The following is a 4,413-nucleotide window of genomic DNA, read 5'->3' as shown; positions in this document are numbered from 1 at the left end:
CTGAAATGAAAACATTATAACCTCAAGAGGTCTTAACTAAAATCATATTTTAAACTCTTCGAAAACCATTGTTCTCATCAATTGTAGGTTCCTCAAGAGGTCTTTTTGTTGGTGTGATGACATATTATATAGATGAATTATTATTTTTCCCACTTTCGTACATCTCTATTATATAAGCCAGCTCCTGAGGGTATTTAAGTAAATTAACTTTTCGTGTCCACCATTTAAATGTCTAAAATACCCTCCAGCTCTTCACAATCTCATATTACAATAATTCTGATTATTTACTATTTTAAAAAACGAATTGATTGTTGATTTTAAAAACTGAATCTATTTTTGGCTAATTAGTTTAAACGTTTATGGAGATATTTCAATAAATGTTAATCAGGAAATCAGGCAAGGAATATAACAAAGAAATGGAAAGAATCATGTTATTTTGAAATCTTTCACAAAACAGAAAAATCAGTAAAAAAAAAAGTCAAAATACAAAGCAAATAAGGAAATATCATCCATAAATACAGCCAAGAAATATACATATAAAATCAACCAAGAAATGACGCATTAATCTTATTATAAATTGTTACAAATCAAATCAGAAAAACTCCAGAAGAACTCCATCACCGTTCTTCAAGTCGCCCCGATACAGGTGTTTAAAATCTCCCGAATCCTTGCAAGAAAATAAAAATAGAAATTAAACAAATTTTTATGCATAATTTCTTTGCGTAAACAAATGTTCTTTTTTTATAATTATTATGCATAAACAAATGTTCTTTTTTATGATTGTTTCTATGTAGATTGAAAATGTCTAACTAAAATACTTGCGTTTAATTTTTTTGCAGATTTCAAAATATAAGGTATGTAATATAATATGCATGCTTTAATGATTTTAATAAATTATTTTATATTTTAATTCATGCTTAATTCATATTTTTTATGATTGTTGCTATGTAGATTGAATATATCTAACTAAAATACTTGCGTTTAATTTTTTTGCAGATTTCAAAGTATAAGGTATGTAATATAATATGCATGCTTTATTGATTTTAATAAATTATTTCATATTTTAATTCATGCTTAATTCATATTTTAATTCATGATTTTAATTCATGTTTATTTTTTATGCAGATTTCAAAAAGGTATGCTTTATTGATTTTAATTAATTATTTCATATTTTAATCTCTTACTTGATTTTAATATCTAATTGCATATTTCAAAATATAAGACATAACATAAATTTGTGTTATTGGAAGTATGAATTGAAAAATACATGACTTGCATCGGATTTTATGCAGATTTTAATTTTGGTTTTAAGTTCATAACGAGATACAATAACCAACGAGTTACGGTATGTTCCCCATCAATCTCTTAAGAATAAACTTTTTAAGTAATATCTATATTTTTATTGATTTTAATTCATGCTTTAAATTAAATAGTATCTTATTTAATTAAAAGAATGAATTATGTATTGATTAAAATAAATCTGAAATAGTCTAAGAAATAAATAATCTAAAATCATGAAAATCTGAAATAAAGAATGGTTTTTGCAGGATTTTATTTTTGTTTTAAGTTCGAAGTTGATTTGGTTGTTAAGTTCGTCAAGGCATACAATAAACCGACATAAGGTATGTGCCTCATCAATCTCTTAATAAAAAAAAATTAGTACTAATATGCATGCTTTTATTTATTTTAATTAATTATTACAGATTTTAGTTCATGTTTTAATTAAATGAGCTGTTATTCGATTTTAATCTCTAATTTCAGATTTTATTAGGTTCTAGGAATGCAATACACTAAAAAAACACAATCCATTAAAAATGACACACAAAATACGGACCTTTTTCACTCAACAGAGAGGAGGGGAGACTAATAGTTTCGTTTTGTTGTACCTGCATAATACATTGTTTGTCACCATTATTGTAAAGAAACCTAAAAAGGAAAAAGTTATATACAACCTATCAAACTAAAACAAACAGACTATTACGAATTACCTAAAGAACAATGCTTAAAGTGAACTAATCAGAACAACTGAACTAATGAAAACAAAAGAATAAACTAAATAATCAGCTTAACTGAAATAATCAGAACAATTAAACTAATCAGAACAAAAGAAAACAATTAAACTTTTCAGATTAACTTAACTAATCAGAACAAATGAACTAATCTAAAGCCAATCTATATAGCTAGCATATACCAGCAATTTTGTCAGATATGGTTAAAATAAAGATCTGGAAAAAAAAATCGAACATGCTTAACTCACCAAATTAAAGAAAATCTCCAGAAATAATTAGAAAAATCGAACATGCTTAAACTCACCAAATTTTAAACAAACAAGTAAATCCGGATGGAACAAAAAGATCTGGAGGAAAAAAAAACGAACATGTTTTAACTCACCAAATTAAAAAAACCCAATCATTCGAACAAACCCTAAAAACCCAATCATTCGAAAAAACCCAAAAAAACCCAATCATTCGAACAAACCCTGAAAAACCCAATCATTCCCCCAAACAATTAACAAAATGGACCAAAAATAATAGGTATACACCAAGATACAAGATATCAAATTTTTTTGCTAAATTAACTCCAGGTCGGGCGAATTAAACCATACACAAACTCCAACAGCATAGACAAGTTAATTGACGCAAAAAAGGAGGAATATACCTGTGCCATCGACGGCGGCGTTTCTTGCGAATTGAGATAGAAAAGACAAACTAACTATAGGAGGTGGGAGAATCTGAATATAGGTAGTCTCCTCCTATTTTCGCCATTTTTGCTCAGATCTTCTTCTGAGTAGTTGGAGAGCATCGCGTGCAGAGGTGAGCTGGAGAAAGGTGAGAGAGAGGGGAAGGGATAATCGCCACTTTTTGATGATCAGATGGGAGGAGAGAGAAATGAAATAGGAGGAGAGAGACCAAGACTCAGAAGAGAAAAAGAACGAGTAATTAGACTGAACCACAACCCTTGGACTCTTGGAGTCTCTGTATACGTAGTTGACGGAGATTCCTAGACTTTCTAGGTGACCCAACAAAAATAAAGTGTGGTTAACTAGCTTTCCCATTAAAATGTAATTGGGTCTTATGATTAGCAAAGAGATTTAAAGTTTTATTTCAATAAATTTTATTTTAATATTTAATTTACAATAATGTAGTAAAATGTTATCTTAGAATTATTAATTTTCTATCATTGTATAATTAAATTTATTCACGTATATAACTTAGTTTTTTGTGATAACGATATCCATATATTGTATAAGTTTGTAATTGTATTTTTATTCTAAATTATGTTACAGGGTGACGGAGTATCATTATACACCCTTTATGCATTTATTTCCTAGCGGTGTACGACGATATGATGTACGAGCTCGATTGATTCGTAATTAATTATGATATTTTCAATTACACTAATCCATGAACAACTAAGAAAATTTGTAATTGCTTTTTTCAATTTCGGAGTAAGTGTTTTATATTAGTCAATTTTTATTATGGTATTTTTGTACGGAGTATAACGTAACTTTTTTTTTTTCTTTGTGTTTTTTTTTTGGGGTTGGGTGAGGGTGTATAATGCAATATTTTCTCGCCTCATGTTAAAAAATACATCGAAAGGTTTCAAGAGGGGTTCATATATATATATTTACTTCATAGAAAAAATTTCATTAGATGATCGAACTCTTTAAAAAAAAATCTTGCTTATTATTTTGTGGAAATTAATTATAATAACACAATTTTAATTTGTGTATAATCCCGCACGCATCGCGTGCATATAAGACTAGTGTTCTGTATACCCGAATTGATTTCTTATCAACTGAATATTTTGGGCATTCTGTAGTTGTATTCTGTATTGGTGTGCTTCTTTCTTTTGCATTTTGTACTTGTATCTTGTGTCTGCCTTCCTTTCAGCTCTGCTAATCTTTTCATAGGCTTCTCTTTCCTCAGCCTTAAATATTCTTTTAACACTAACTAAGCCATTTTAGTCATAACGAACAAAGTAGGTGAGAATGAGTTACTACTTACTCGGGTGTGCATAACAAACTAGGTGAGAAAAAGTATTAAATGTTCTCACCTGTTAGACTCGTTATGAGAAAAAATTAGTGTTAAGAGTATAATGTGCAGATGAGAATAAGTGTTAAATGTTCTATTAGCAAAATGTGCATAGCGAAGCTCTACTATAATGAAAAAACTATCCTAAAATGTGCATAACTTCACCAAAGTAGGTGAGAATACATCTTTGAAATATAAAACCAAGTATATTAAACATGTAAAGATTTAAAATATTATTTAGGGTAATTAGTTGAAAGTTTGGACCGAAATATGCCATTTTAGTCAAATACAACCTATAATAAACAAACTAGCCTTAAATGTGCATAACTTGTCCAAAGTAGGTGAGATTGAGGCTTAGAAACATTAAAATAAGTCTAAT

General features: G+C 28.5%; 1 long non-coding RNA gene across 1 annotated transcript; it reads left to right on the top strand.

Moving 5' to 3' along the window:
- The first annotated feature begins 523 nt into the window (after positions 1-523).
- On the top strand, positions 524-3,395 carry LOC130466841 (uncharacterized). The gene is made up of 5 exons (XR_008926980.1): positions 524-646; positions 840-854; positions 997-1,345; positions 1,548-1,622; positions 3,287-3,395. It is a non-coding gene; the product is annotated as an uncharacterized lncRNA (long non-coding RNA).
- Positions 3,396-4,413: the final 1,018 nt, after the last annotated feature.

Source organism: Spinacia oleracea, chromosome 2, assembly GCF_020520425.1.
Source record: "Spinacia oleracea cultivar Varoflay chromosome 2, BTI_SOV_V1, whole genome shotgun sequence".
NCBI lineage: Eukaryota > Viridiplantae > Streptophyta > Magnoliopsida > Caryophyllales > Amaranthaceae > Spinacia > Spinacia oleracea.
This window is presented reverse-complemented; position numbering and strand designations above follow the sequence as displayed.